A 16,716-nucleotide genomic window follows, 5' to 3' on the forward strand; every position below is an offset into this window, starting at 1 on the left:
ATGTATGTGGGTGCATTTATCCAGGCATGAGTGTGTGGAGGTCAGAGGTCAATGTCAAGTGTCTTCCTCTATCAGTCTTCACATTATTGTTTTAAGATAATGATGTGGGATTTCCTTCTGTATGCTGTGATTACCATTAATGAATAAATAAATTGCTTTGGACCTATAGCAGGGCAGAATTTAGCTAGACAGGGAAAACTAAACTAAATGCTGGGAGAAAGAAAGGTGGAGCGAGAGAGAAGCCATGTAGCCCCACTGGAAAAAGATGCTGGGACTTTAGCCAGTAATCCACAGCCATGTGGCTATACACAAATTACTAGACATGGGTTAAATTAAGATGTAAGAGTTAGCCAATAAGAAGCTAGAGCTACTGAGCCAAGCAGTGTTTTAAATAATATAGTTTCTGTGCGATTATTTTGGGGCTGAGCAGCCAGGAACTAACTAGCAGCCTCATAGCAACAAGGTAAGATCTCTAACCAAACCTGTAGCTTACTATTTTAGTTAGGCTGGCCGATCAGCAAGTCTCTTGGATCAGCTTGACTCTAAGGAGACCCCCACCCAATCCCATGTTTGGTTACAGATACATACTGATAGGCCCAGCTTTTACATGCATGCTAAGGATTTGAACTTAGTACTTGTTCTTCTAAGTCATCTACTCAGCCCCCAGATAAATGCGTGTACATAAATGACTTAAATAGGTCTGTAATGAAGTTGAAACGGTAATACAGTGTCTCCAAACTAGGACAAGCCCAGGCCCAAATGGAATCATGATTTAAATCTACCAAACTTGTAAGAAACCAACACAAAAATAGAAAGGGAAGGAATACTGCTAACTCATTTGATGAAGACAGTATTAATTATTGTGTCACTAAAACCAAACAAGGACACAAGAAACAGAAATCACAGGCTCATTTTGTTGTAGCATATGGGTTCAAAAGTTCTCAATAAAATACTTGCAAACTAAATTCAAGTACGTATCTAAAAGATTATTCTCCATATCAAGTTAGCCTCATTCCAGAGATTACAAGAACAACTCAACATGCACAAATCAATAACACAATCAATTATATAAACTAAAAGGATAGAGAGTACATGACTGCTTCAATAGATGCAGAAAAGAATTATTTACAAAATCTATCACCCTTTCATTATGAAATCCTTTAGGGAAAAAAAACTACTGATCAAAGGAACATAGCTCAACATCAGCTATTAGTAACAAATCTTATAATATATTAAATGGAGGAAAACTAAAAGCCTTTTCACCTAAATCAGTAAGGAAAAAACTGCCCTTCTTCCTCTCTTATTAAATGCAATACTTGAAATCTTAGCTAGGACAGTAAGAAAAAAACAAGGGAATTAAAAGGATTCAAATAGAAAAAAGGATGGCAAAGTATCCTTATTTGTAGATCATATTAGATAATTTTACAATATTACTGGAGACAAACTGACCTGAAATTTTTTTGCATTTCAGCAACAAGTACAATGAGAAAGAAATTAGAAAAGCAATACAATTCACAACTGTCTCGTAAAAACTTTTGGAATAGATTTAACCAGACCTGCAAAAGACCTCTACAGTAAAAACTTTAACACATCAAAGAAAGAAATTAAAGAAGGAACTAGAAGATGCTTATGGGCTATAATAAACAATATTGTGAGAATGGCTATCTACCACAACAATCTGAGAGTCAATGCAATCCCTATCAAAATTCAAAAGTCACTGTTCATAAAATAATATTCAAATTCACAGAGAAGCACAAAAGATGGTAGATAGTTCAATCTCCATAAAAAGAACAATACTGGAGGTATCATATCCCTAATTTAAAGACTCACTGTAAGCCCTCAGTGACTAAACAGCATGGAATGACACAAAAGAATGAAAGACAGACAGACAGATCAACAGAATAGAAGGGAAAACCCAGATGCATACTCCTATAGCTTCAACCACATGGTTTTTGACAAAGATGTCAAAAAAAAAAATACTTAGGAAAAAGACATCCTCTTAAACAAATGGTGTTAGGAAAATGGACATCCACATGTAGAACGAGGCTAGATCCCTATCTCTGACCCTGTACAAAAATCAACTGAAACCCTACATAAACCTAAAACTCTGGAAGTGATAGAGGAAAACAAGGCAAATTACTTCAAGATGCAGGCATAGGCCTAGGCAGGCATTCTGTGGAATGGCCTGGGAAATAATAGGAAGAATTAGCAAATGAGTCTGCATGAAGTTCAGAAGCATCTGCCCAGCAAAAGAACCAACCAGCATAAGCAAACGTTACCACAGAATGGGAGAAAACTCCCACTAACTATCCTTCTAAAAGAAGATTAACATCAAGAATATATAAAGATTTCAAAAGACAATATTAAAAATATCAAGCAACATAATAAATTACTTAATGAAATGGACAGTTCTCTATAATGAAGTACAGATGGCCAATAAACACATGGACAAATGCTCAATATTCTTAGTCTTCAGAGAAATAGAACTTAAAACCACCCCAGTCTGAACGGCTGTTGCTAAGAAAGCAAACTAATGCTAGAAATGGCACAGGAGGAAATAAATCCCTATACACTGCTGATGTATATTCACCAATGTATAAGAAAATAAACCCTAATACTGTGGTCCATCCAATTAGTATGAAAGCTCCTCAGGAAATAAATCCACATTATAGCTCAACCATACCACTTCTGGGAATATACTAGGTTGTCTTTTGGTCAGCATGCCATAGAAATACCTGCATATCCAAATTTACTGTCTCATTATTCCAATAGCTAAGTTATATAATCAACTCAATTATCTTAACAGATGAATTACGAAACAAATGCATGATAATATACACACGGAGTTTTGTCCAATTACGAAGAAGGATAAAATTAGGTAATTTTCTAGAAAATGGATGCAACTTGTTAAGCTAAGTAAGTCAGACTCAGGAAGACTTCATGTTTCCTCTTATCTGTGGATCCTAGAAATAAACACTTAAATAAACTCTGTGTGTGTATGTGTGTAATTCTGTGTTGAGTCATAAACACTTACATATATACACTCTGTGTGTGTGTTGTGTATAATATAAAGCCAAAAGAAAATGGAAGGAAGGCGACCAGTGGGAGGGAAAAAGAGGGAAAAGGTCCTAGGGAGAGGGGATAGGAGTGAGGTAAATATGGCCAACACACACATTTAAAATAAATTTTTCTTTGTGAAACCCAAAACTATGTATAGTAAATATATGCTAATAAAATACTTGAAATGAATAAAAGCATTTGCCTGACTTTCAGAAGAGCTCATTTTAATACATTGATTTTTTAATTTTCCAGGAAATACATGCACTCAAGTAGAGAGCCAGCCAAGCTTTACCTCCAGATACTGCTTCTGTCTCCAGTTTGGAAATGGAAATACGCCCTGCATAAGTGATCTTTCTCTCATCTGTAACTCAGAAGCCCTATCCCTGGAGAGGTGTTCTAAATTCATGCTCAGCATCCCAAAGACACATACGAGATTAGTGAGAAGCAGAATGATCTGGAAGGCAGCTGAGTGTCCCCCAGGATCAGGGCTATTCCATTTGCAGCCATATCACACACCCACACATTTGCTCTTCAACGGTGGAGCAGAATCAATGGGAATCATGAAAATTGGTCATTTCCCTCAACTCTTCCACTGTGATCTGCCCCAGCATTGCAGATTCAACTGCTAGATCTGACCTCAGATGGAGGCCTGAGCACTCCGTGTAGAATTCAGCCCGTAAACTCAAATGCTATAGGACCAAGTTTCATATCACTTAGCTGAGTAAAGATGAATAAAAGTTGTGAGGTTTTGTTGTAGTGACGTGATGCAAGAGACTACAAGGGGGTTCTTTCTAGGCCACCCCTTTCCTTGAGGCAAGGTCCTATGTCTCTGCACAGACCAGAACATGGATAGTAAGAGTTCAGGGGGGGAAAAAATCATCTCTCAAATAATACTAGCCATTGTTGTGGCTCCTAGGAGACTAGCCCTCTTCCTACAGGACTTTAACCTTACTCAAAATGCCGCCCCTCTTCTCCATGTGGACAGAAACGTCCTCTTTTCTATACTGGTTTGAGAATCTGAAAAGATGACCTCTCACTGAGGACTATCTCATTTCTCGCTCTTTCAAGCTCTTCAGTAGACTTGTATGTCTGTTGAAATACCAGAATGGAGGATTATGAGTGTGTGCCCTCAATCTGAGCCAGGAAGGGACTTAGTCCCTGAGGCCACTCCTCTCTCTGCAGAATTGCTCTGGACTCTTCTGTGCTCCAGCTGCAGGATCTTTGATATGGTCTAGATATCAGCCAACTTAAGCAAAATATAAATAAGAAATGAGGAACTGAAGATTTCGATCACTTGGTAGAGTGTTTGCTTAGTAGGCATGAAGCCTGGGTTTGATCCCTAGTACTGTATCACCTGGGTATGGTGGTGTATGCCTGTAATCCCAGCACTCAGAAGGTAGAGGGAGGAAAATCAGAAGCTGAAGGTCATCCTTGACTACATAAGAAGCTCAAGGCCAGCCAGGGCTAAAAGACTCTTTTTCAAAAAATAAAATTAAAGTAAAGTAAAATTAAAGTAAAATGCTAACATGACTCACAAATTCTGCAGGCTTTGGCACATAACTGGAGTCTTACTAAGAGCTTAGTGTATGCCAGACTGCTTTCAGGGTTTCTTCTTCTCGAAGGAACTTTTAAAAAGTCAAACTATTAGAATTTTTAGCTATTTTGCGTTTGACAGAACAGTGTTCAGAATGAGATTGAATTTCCATTGGAAACAAGTTGCCCTAAAACAAGACTTATTTCATAGAGTGATTTCATTCTGATAGAACGCCCAGCATAGGAGGGGCCACTGCAGATGTGCTGTGCTGAGCACAGAAGTCACTGCAGATGTGCTATGCTGAGCACAGGAGGGGTCACTGCAGATGTGCTATGCTGAGCACAGGAGGGGTCACTGCAGATGTGCTGTGCTGAGCACAGGAGGGATCACTGCAGATGTGCTACACTGAGCACAGGAGGGGTCACTGCAGATGTGCTATGCTGAGTATCTGGAGAATTTCCAGGCTACAGAACCCTGGCACTTCTTTCTTGCTACCAAGTACCAGGGGTTATTGGGATGCAGAAATGATATAACAGAAAGGCAGAAGTCCAGTGGTACCTGCAGGATACTGGCTTGCTTCATTCTAGTCAGCATCAACTTCTTTGTGCATTTAAGATACAACCACTCTACCTTAAAGAGCTTTGATGAGCAGCTATGCAGAATGACCTCACACATGTAACTGTGTGAGTTCAGTGAGAGGGAAGAAATGTATTCTTCAGAAAGTCCCTTGTGGAATCCAAGAAGATATTATTGTGGCCTGGAAATGCGTAGACAATGGACTTAAGTGTTCTCCTCCCTACATATTAATGCTATTGAATAATTTTATTGATAATCAGGCTAACAGGTTAAGCCACAGCTGTTTCATTGTGAGAAACAACAGAAGATTCTTTGATTCAATTTGCACTTGAAGAGTAGTGGTGCCCTGTTATTGTGCTTCTCGATAGGAACTTCGGAAAGTTCAGTGAAAGCTCAAAAGCTAAACGTCTGTTTCACTTGATTTAGCAGGGGCAGCAGACAAGGGTTTTGGCTCCAACTGTAGAATATGGCATTTTGTCATCAAGCATCTACTGAAAGTGACCAGCCACATCCCAACAGCCTCACAAGTACTATGAGGGAAAAGGAACGAGTGTTGGGGAGAACTGGGCTTTTTACAAGACTGTATATACATGTGTGGGAGCCAGAAGTCAATGCTGTGTCTTCTGCATTTGCTATACATCTTACTTTTTAGGACAAAGTGCCACTGAACCTGGGGTTCACCAAGTGGACATACAGGCTGGCCTTGTAAGCTCAAGGGATCCTCCTAACCCCGACAGTCCAGATCTGAGGTTACAGTCAAACCCCCCTGTATCTAGCTTTTTATATGGGCACTGGGGTTCTGAACTATTATTTCCAGGCTTATGCAACAACTACTTTATCCACTGAACTATATATACAACTCCAGAGGTCATTTTATAGTCACATTGCACCTGCAGAATTCTAGAAAATGAGAAATCCACCTTATGACAGAATATTGCCTAATACATAACCGTGTCCTGAGTTTAATTCCCAACAATACAAAAATCAAAACAAAGGAACAAACAAAACCCCTCCACGCATTGCGTGGCTTCCTAACCTGCAGAGATTTTGAAGAGGCCACTCTCTTGAGTCCCATTTTGCAGTTGTGAAATCTTAGCAATGGATGTGTCCGCTCCATTGAGGAGCTGAGGGGTAACTGTCCTCTGTCTACAGGATTCACGCTGGTATCCAGGACATTCTGCGGCCCACACAGAGATGAACTAGGGACTTCCCTGGCTTATCATCACTCCTATTTTCCAGTTCAGAGGAGCTTTTTTACCTTCTCCAAAGCTCTATGAATTTAAGTGCTGGCTGCCAGATGGTGTCTCCTTCTATAGGAGATGTACAAGTGCCCCCATTCAAGTCTCAGCTCTGTCTGCCTTCCCAGTACTTTGTGCATCTCAAACCAAGAGGAAAATGCTGGAAGGAGTCACTTTCCTTGACTATGATCAAAAAAAGGGGGCAGAGTTGCTATTCCACACGGGACAGGTATATACCAGCCACCACTGTGCTGTTTCCTAGTTCTGTCTTCCCAGTGATGACAGTAAACAGACAAATTGAGGAACTGTGGCCAGAAAATGCCAGGATAGTCAGGGTTTCTGACTTCTAATGGATAAAGATTTGTATTGTCCAATCAGGGAAGTCAGATAGACCAGTGTAGACCCTTGTCAAAAATGGAAAGCAAGGCAGATGGAAGGGTTTTTCTTGCACAAGGGCATCTTGGCAGTTGGAAGCCACAGAATACCATGAAGCCAGCATGCAACAGACCTCACACAAGAGATTTATCAGGAAGAAGAACAGAATGGCAGCTGCCTCTGAGTGAGAGAGAGACAGCAAAGAAGCAGACAGAGGGGACAGCTTCTATAGGATTTTGGGAGCAATGAGCATAATTGGAATGTATGGTACAATAGGAAACACTGGCCATTGATACTGAGCGGAGGTGGAGGAATGACAGGTTTTTCTCAGAGCTTGGAATCAAGCCAAGGGCAGGCTGGTCTTCCCTTAGCCAAAATGCTTGGGGTCAAGTCAGAGTCAGGTTGTTCTTGCCTTGGTCCTGGTCTTGGGGTCAAGTCAGAGACAGGGTGTTTCCTCCTCCCACCCGTGCTTTTACCTTGCAGTATAAATATGTGTTCCCCAAATCTAGCTGAGAAATGGGAGGTATATTCACCTCACTAGCTCCTTTCTCATTCCTCCCAGACAAAGAGACACTCTGGAATCAGAAAGAAGCTGTTCCCACATGGGCTGAATGTATTTGGGGAGCAAGCAGAGGCTTTTGTATGACAATACTTTCCATGTAAAGATGCTCTGCCCACGTCTAATCACCCCAGACAGGGAGCCCGAAGGGATTCTTGCCACCTCGAACACATGGCTCTGGCAGGCTTTGCCCTTCTCCTCATTCCCTCTGCCTTGCTAAAAGTCATTAAATTCCATTCCTAAACCTGCCCACCCAGGTCTATTCCCTTATTCGGCCACTTCTTCCTCCTGAGGCTGACTACCAAGGTCCAGTAGTCAAAGTATTAAAAGTCCAGCAATCAGAAGCTGCCTTTGGCTCACCTAATTAATATGTCCAATTAAAATGAAACATCTCCTAACACAGGGTTTCCCATTTTACCATTACAAGTTACCAGTTTCCTATGGGCCATGTTCTGTCGTCTCTCAATCCAGAGGCAATCCTTTGACTCACCTGAGAAAATATCCCTGCCCCCTCTCCCTTGTTTTCTTCCCCTTCTCCCTCATCCTCTGCTCCTGTCTTCATCTCTTATTCCCTACCTTTCACACCTCTGGGACAAATAAATCTCCTTTGTGCTGAGAACTCAGACTTGGGGGTCCTAGGCCAATACCAATCACTTCAGAGCCCTTGACAGACCGTTGTACGAATATCACCAAAGTCCTCCTTGGTAAACTGACTATTATTGAGGTCACTTTCAGTATTATGATTACTTACAGGAGCAGAAATGTCTCAAAGACAGCTGCATCACCAAATTCCACCCCAGCATGGGTGACAGCTCAAAAATCTGGGAACCTGGAGCACACTGCATAGCCTGCAGACAGCTCAATAGGTTGGAAAACATCCCTTTTGCAGGTCCTAGTGTAAATCTTTTCCAGGCGTCTTGACTTGTTTTTGCTTTTTTAGGCAGTGCTCTGGTCTCAGGGTCTTCTGTGCACTTTTTCTCCTTTGACAGTCTTCTTTGTAGCTCAGCTTTCCTGAATCTTCTTGGCAGCCCAGCTTTTGTTGCTTACACTGGCAGGCAGTAGCCTAGTGAGTCTGGTTGGTTTCAGGGACTTTCTGAAGATATTTTGAGTTGTTTACCTTCCTGCTCCCTGATTTTCCATGTAGGATGGAATGTTTCAGTCTTGGGGGAAACTGTTATACAGCAGACCCAGCAGCAGAGGAAGTCAATGTTAGGAGGTACAGACAGGTGCTACCCAGTTCCTCCCTCCCTTAGAATGTTCAGTGTCAGCTCCAGGAAGTGCTGACAGCCCATGGCTGAGACAGTCTTCAATGTAAGATTATAACCCCTCTCTGCCTGTAGCTTATACCTCATGACTAACTGATACAGGAACACATAATCCTGACCTCTTGCCTCAATCCAGGACAGCTGAGAATAATCATCCCAATTCCAGAATTCTCTATGGAGTCACAGCAAGCTTCTGTTGCAAACTCATGCTGTTTAACCTCCTTTGCCCAGCCATGCTCCCTCCCAACCCCAAGGGGTGTGGTGACTAAGGACACTCACAAGATTCTTGGACAATGTGATGTGATAATATATACTTCTTATACATTTTAGGATTGGTTTCCTTATAAAATGGAATAATAATATATACCTCACACGGAAGCTCTAAGGTCTAAATAATAGAACCCATTGTAGATAATTAGTAGCATCTTATATATAGTAAGAACTTAATTGATATGCATATATTATTTTTGCTATTGCAATTCAACTAATCCTGTTTAAAACTGCTTACCATAAATACCACATATGGTAGAACAGGATTTGTAGTTAAAACAACCAACCAATGACCATTTACTCTCTTACTAATTTGAACAGGAAACATGCTATGAGTTTGTGGGTTCTTTACTTAAGTTTTCTCTTTACTCAAGGTATAAGCCTCTTCTGCCAATCTTGATTTTCTCACCATTTACTTTCTCTAGGAAAGCAATGAAAATAAAAGAACCAAGTAGAGAAAACTAATGTAAAAATATACACATTTACTTAGATGATATATAGAGAGGTACTCATCATAGTTGCTCCATTCGCTAATACATTTGTCAATGAATCCACAGCCAGCAAGCCCTCTTTGTGTGGGAGCCACCTTTCCTGGATATGTGAAACTGCCCTTAAGGAAGCCTCACTCTCCAGCAAATGGAGGCCATCACAGAAAACCACAACTAGACACAATGCAGAGACCAACAGATGTGGAGAGCCCGGCCCCAACAGATACATCGACATCATGACTCCTGCATCAAGGCTTCAGGGAATACCGTGGAAGAATTGGTAGAAAGACTGGAAGAGCCAGAATACCAAGAAATTTGCTGAGGAAAGGGCTCTCCTTAAAATGGCTGCATGATCAAGGCCAGAAAATGGTGCTACCCAAAGACATGTTAACATGGTTTGGGAAATGTTTGTGGTGTCCCACCGCCAGGTACAGAACTACTACAGGAAACTATTGAAAGCTGAAAGAGAAAGAATTATCCTCTCCAAGGCATAAGGTCCCATTCTTGGTGTGTGATACAGAGTGATCAGCCTTGAAACCATACATACAACAAAGACAGACTCAGAAGATTACATTTCTATATATCTGTGCACACACATATCCATAAGCAAATATGAAACAATAATAATAAAAGAAGAAGAGACTATCAGCTAAAGTGTAGATGAACATGGGAAAAATTCAAGAGAAGGTAGCTGGGAAGGTTGGAGAGAGAAGAGAAGTAAATGCCATTATTCGATGAAAAATATCAATGAGGAGTTTCATATAGACTACTAATTGAGTCAACTTCAAAATAAGAATTTTTAATTTTTCTAAACTATGAATCCAAAATCACTTATCATAAACATAAGACTTTTTTTTTTTATCAAAGCAGACCTCAAAGGCACAAGGAAGTCATCGTGTTGTACAGCCCTATTCTTGCTTTAAGGAATAGAATTACTATACCATCATACCATCGATCTATTCAGGCTGCTTTTAAAAAATGTCATAAACTTGTTAACTTATAAACAACCTGTGTTTCTTTTCCAGTTCTGCAGGCTGGCAGGTTTCTTACCAAGGTACCACCAAGTTGAGCACAGGTAAGGACCACTTCCTGACCAGACAGCACTTTCTCACTTTATCACATGGGGCGTCTTTCAGAGGACACCAATCCCCTTTTGAAAGGGCCACATCCCTAAGACCTAGAGGCCTCCAAAGGCCATCCCTCCAGATACCAGTGCACTGGCAGCTGGATCTTAATACACAATTATTCAGAGCACAGCAGTCACCAGGGGATGCCCAATCTGAAGGAAGAATCAATAATTCTCTTCACAATGCTGCCCAGCTTGAGACACCTCCATGACTACTGATGTCCACATTGCTTATGAAAGCCAGGAAATGATGGGTTTTGCTCTCTTTGGTTATCATATTAGTTCAGTTTCTTTGTTTCATGACAAGTATTCTTCCTCTTAGGAAATGCAAACATTCTAGTCATTTCAACTACTTTAATTTCACTAATAGCCAGAAATCCAGATCCTGAAAGAAATGTTTAAAATAAGAAGCTGTCATTTTTTCCCAGAGAAAAGTGTATGCAAATTCAAATTCACAGACACACAGATTGTGTAGGTGATCATATGCTGTACACTGGATGGAGCGGTACATTTGTTTGCTTCTTGTACAGTTTCACTTGTCAATCAACTGGAGGCTTTGTGTAATGAGTATGCATATGTGATTACAAAATAATGAGGCAGATTCCATAAAACATATGTACACAAGAAGGAACATATGTACATATATATATATATGCACACACATTAGCTCGCATCCAAATTTTACATTTGTTTATTACCAAAAATGGCACAAGAAATGTAGTCTAAATTATTCTCCACTCCCAGCTCCTGTCACTCGTTATATCTAGCAATGGGAAACATACCATCAATTGCTGAGATGTAAGAGAATCATAATCCTCTTAGTGCCACATTGTTATGCCTTTGAGATCTGTTGCATTTCTAGAAGTAATTAGAAAAGAAAAAATTAATACTGGAATGTCGCAGAATTAGTTTGGTAAACACTGGAGAAATACCCAACTGGTAACAATAGAGATTCAGCAAAAGTACCAATCAGTAACTACTTAATTGGTCCCGAGAAAAGTCTTAGCCGTTCATAAGACTCATATGTCATAATTTTTATATGCTGCAAGAGTCACTTTGCCTAGAAAAACAATTTACCTACAACAAAGGAGTATGTCAGACCGGAGCTCAAAAGCCCAGTTCTACAAATAGCCTACTCAAGAAATCAGCCTCAGCAGTAATGGAGTGGCCGGAAATACCTTGCATACTCAACTTTAAATATCTAGAGATGCGCTGGGTGAGTGCAGTGAAGCACTCCTATGATCCCAGCACCTGGGAGAAGGTAAAGGGAGACAGTCCCACATCTGAAGTCAGTGCCAGCTACATAGTAGTCTGAGGTCAATCAGGATTATCTTTATGAATGAATGAATAAATAATAAAAATTAAAAAATTAAATAAATTTTAAAAATTAAAAAAATAACAAGCCAGGCAGTGGTGGTGCACGTCTTTAATCCCAGCACTCAGGAGGCAGAGGCAGGTGGATCTCTGTGAGTTTGAGGCTAGCCTGGTCTATAAGAGCTAGTTCCAGGACAGCAAGGACTAGACAGAGAAACCCTGTCTTGAAAAAATAAATAAGTAAATAAATAAATGCCCAAAACAATGATGGAAGAGGTAGATAAGTCGGCTAGTATGCAACTGGGAGAGGACACAGCCATGCATGGAGAACACTGGTTAGGACACGGTAGGAGACAGCTCCTACATGGTCAGCTAGGGTTCCTGGATAGAAGATCCTCGAGGCCAAAGGAAAGTCAGAAGAAACAGAAGACAAGGTAGAATCGGGAGGTCTGTCTGGTCATGCCGAAGCAGCCAAACAGGCCAGAGTTTGTTTCAGAACTTGCTTATATACAGACGCAGAACAAAGCTCAGCACAGACGGTCAGTCAGTATCTAACCACAAGACCATTCCTGTCCTTGAGTGAGCAGCCTCCTCTCCAACACACGCTTGCTGCTCGGGAGCAGTCTTACTTCCTATCTTGATGTTGCTGAGGTTTGTCAGCTGTATACTGTCTATTAGGTAGTGTTCTTTTCTCACGGGCTACATCAGAAGTCTCTCATAGCCCTCAAGGTTACAGGAAAAAGTAGAGCAGACAAGCTTGAACTCAAATGACTTCTTTAAGGCAGAAATGACTCCAGATGGAAACTGAGTCTCACATGGACTCCCACAGAAGACATGAATAGATGTGGCCCCCTGGCCAACCTGCCACATTCTGCCTACCAGGGTAAGGAAACTGTTATGATCTGAACATGTCCTCCCATCAGTACGTGTCAAAAACTTAAACTCTCGTCCAATCCTGTTGAGAGATGGCATCTAATGAGGAATGTCTATGTCCCCAAGTCTCCACTCTCACGAATGGATTAATGTCAACTATAAAGGTGCTTGAGGTTGTCATAGACAGACCTCTTGCTCTTTGATGCTCTGTGGTCCCTCCACCTTCCACTGGGAGATGACACGGATATAAGACCCTTGCCAGAACCAGGCTCCTGGGCTGCAGACTTCTTAACTTTGAATTACACAGCCAGTTACAAAGAAAAGGATGTGAACTACAATATTTCTCACAAGAGAGTAGACCAGCTAGATGGGTAGCAGAGAGGAGTTATAATCCAAAATGGAGTTGAGTGACCCTGGCCGTAGATGAAGAAAGGTCATCAGGAAGGTGGGTGCAGTTCCCAAAGCCACCTAGGGATTAGCATGCTAAAAGAAAATGGAAAACCACAAGCGAGGTTTTCCTGGAATTTGCAATTACTTTCATTAAATAGAGCCCATTTCTCTTGTTGGCCCTGACTTAATGTGAGTCTGATTCATTCATTTAGACTCTAGGGGGAGAAAAACTTAGATTTGAATAAAGTCATTAAAAGAGAGCTATGCAGAAAAGGTTCAGCATTTTATGACTCTAAAAATTAAGCAGACATGATAATAATTGAAGTTAAACCGTTTCCTCAGATTTCTTAGTTCATAATGGATATTCTGTTGTTCCCATGAGCTGACGCTATAAAACATATTGCTTATATAACCTTAACTCTAAACACTTCAAGTGCTTCTCTTGAAAAGAGGCTTTATTTTCTTCACCCCAAAAAAGAAAAAAGTCCTTAAACAAACACTCTTTGCTATGTCAGTCATTCCTAAAGGAGAGCTTCTTCACGTCCTGGTCTGACCTATGTGTGACGAGCTAAGGACAGCACACTTGTTCTCTGCCCTCTCATCGCAGCTTCGTTGGAGCTCTCCCAGTGTTAGCATAGCGGGGCCTAGAGTTATTGACAGTTGCACATCTCTCAATGAAGAGCTAGTTACAACTCTTGCTGGCACCATTGTTTTTACGCTCCCTCCCTTGCATGCTCTAGAGCAGAACAATGGCTCAGACGTGTGGGCTTCAGAGGGATGAGAAAAATCTCAGCAGGGATGCTGCACTGTGGATATTCTAGATTATAAACCCTTTATGCAGAAGACCAGGGAAGAGGCTAGGAGAGTTTCAGATTTGGATGGAGACAGAGTGCCTATTTTCTGTTCCAGGAGTCCGGCAAAGGCTAAAATGTAAGCACAGGAAGGAAGAGAAAGATGTCTTGTCATGCAGAGCTTAGGTGACATTTGAAGTGTCATTGAGAAAATCAACCCAAGATACCTCTTTAAATATTTAAGTAAATTCTTAATGACAAGAGTTAACAAATCATAAAGGCTCCTGAATTTTGTCAGAGAACATGAATGAGAGTGATGGGTTGGCCATGGTGATATGTGGAGAGGAGACAGTAGGTGTGGTTTCTGTGGAACCTGCACAGCACTGCCTTCCAGTGTTAGAAAACTGCTATGGTTTGCATACGTTTCCCCAGATGAATGTGTCAGAAAGCTAAAGACTAGTCCAATAGTATTAAGAGATGTAGTCTGATGGAAGATGTTTACGTCATCATGTCTCCACTCTCATGAAAGAATGAACACCAATTATAAAATGGGGTTAAGGCCAAAAAGGTGGCCTTCTTGCTCTTTGCCCCTCCACCTTCCACTAGGAAGAGCTGCGGCTCTAACGCTGTTGCCACATGGAGAGTCTTTGATTGTGGACTTCTTAGCACTCAAAGCTATAAGAACTAAATTACTTGTCTGTTGATCCCCCAGCTTCAGCTATTGTGTTATAGCAGCACAAAGTAGATGAGAATTACTCTGGGATTTTGCACCACTTTGTTGCTGTTGTTTTCAGGAAAGCTGAATATGTATGTGTAAGTGGAAAGGTACGGAAATATGTATGTGCACGTATTCATATACATGTGATGTAATGTAAATAATCTTGGTCAGTTGCCGTGTGTTGTTTGTGCTTGTTGAGAACCAACTCTAAGGACCAGGAATATCTGGTCTCAGACTGAAGCATGTTTATGTTCAGGTCTATGTCAAGTGTCCTCCCAAACTCCCTGTGCTGGCTCAGTCTGGCCCTCTGGCTCTGTAACACGGAAGAAAACAGCAGCTGGGATGTGTGAATATGTGGACCACCTGCATGGACATTTCAAGCATCCTGTGGTAATCCAGCGAGCTTTCTATCTGCCTCCCAAGGATGCTTTTGGTCAATTTGATCACAACAATAGAAATCCTAAGACACAGAGGTATGGTCCTATTTCCGCAGTTGCTGAGCCCTCAAAACACATTCCTTCTGTCCAAAAGTCAGTACCATCTGCACCTTAGTGACTGAAAAGGTTTTGACTGCAGCTTTGTGACCTGGAACATTTATCCTGATTTTGTCTAGATTATGGCTCATTTTCACCAACAGATTTAAGCTACCAAAGTTTCACTAACAATCTAGGATGCAGGCTCCTCAACAGATATGTAGGAGGAATCTGTAAAGAAACATCAGTACCCAGATGGAGAACTCTGAAAGAAACTCCTTGTTGCTCCAGATTTATGTGTTCAGGCCTAATACGTTTTGTTTTGTTTTGTTTTCTGAGGTGGAAATGCTTAAAGTTCTGGAGTTTTATAAAAATAGAAGAAAAATCAAGTCTAACTGCAGGTCATACTCACCTCAGGAAACAGCTGGCATCAAGGTTGATGGTCAATAAGTCAGTATTCTACTTTTTTTTAAATTCTAAAGCAAATGTACCTAACCCACAGCCTAGGAAGACAGTAAATCTCTATCAAGTGTTAGATCCTAAGCTAGAATTCAAAAATAAGCAAGGTTTCATGATTCTTTGTAATAATTCCTATTTTAACACTTGTCATAAATCAGAATAAAACTGATTTTGCATCACTGTGAGTGATCTGGTAAAGCAGAAAAAAAAATGATAACAAAGAAACAAAAAACCATTGCTAAGAATCCCTAGAAGGTAAAGCATTTCCAACAGAGATCACCACTGTTTATCTCATAATACAATAAGGTCTGCAGTGAGTTTATAGATTATTCTCCATAAGGAAAATGTCTATATTTATTTGTGTGTGTTGACAATGTATCTAAGTAACATTTCATTACCATTTGAACTAAGCAAACAAATGGAAGTGGGGGTGCTGAGGTTGGTTCATAAACTTGAGTGTCATTTCTTTTGACACTCCCTAAAAGTTAAAAATGACTCACCTAAAATATAAATTTTCAAAAGCAAAGTACTTACAAGTAACTGGTATTATAGTTTGACATAATACCCTATTTCCTTGGTTCTAAAAAGGCATGAGCTGTTACTATATAACAGTATGTTCCTTGTGAGTGCTTCTACAAGATGCACCCAAGGAGGAGGAGGCTTCTATAGGCCAGCAGTAGGCACAGCACACATAACCTCTGTTTATTCCTAGTCAGAACTCAGTTCTGTGGCCACATCAAAATGCAAAGGCGAATAGGAAGTATTGATAGTTATGTCTCCAAGAAGACAGAAAACATTGTTTGGTGTGGGGAACGCATGGCAGATTCTGCCACCGCTGAACTAATATGGATGGAGAGGCTTTAGTGGTAACAAAGTCGCTTTGTTTCATTTCCACCTTTCCCCCCTCTATTGAAAACAGGTTCTTTTTTCATACAGTATATCATGATTACAGTTTCTCTTTCCTCTCCCTAGCCCAGCTCCACCCTACCTTCCCTCTTCCCATTTAGATGCACTCCCTTGCTGTCTCGCATTGGAAAAGAACAGGCTTCTGAGGGTTCCTAGATCCCTGTGGAAGAGGAGATAGAAAGAGTGGAGGAGCCAGAAGGGATGGAGGACAGCAAGAGAGTAAGTTCCTCTAAATCAACTGAGTGTAGTTCATCTGAGCACACAGTCTGAAGCAGCAAGCACAGGGTCTGTACAGGGTCTG

Source organism: Chionomys nivalis, chromosome 12 (genome assembly GCF_950005125.1).
Source record: "Chionomys nivalis chromosome 12, mChiNiv1.1, whole genome shotgun sequence".
NCBI lineage: Eukaryota > Metazoa > Chordata > Mammalia > Rodentia > Cricetidae > Chionomys > Chionomys nivalis.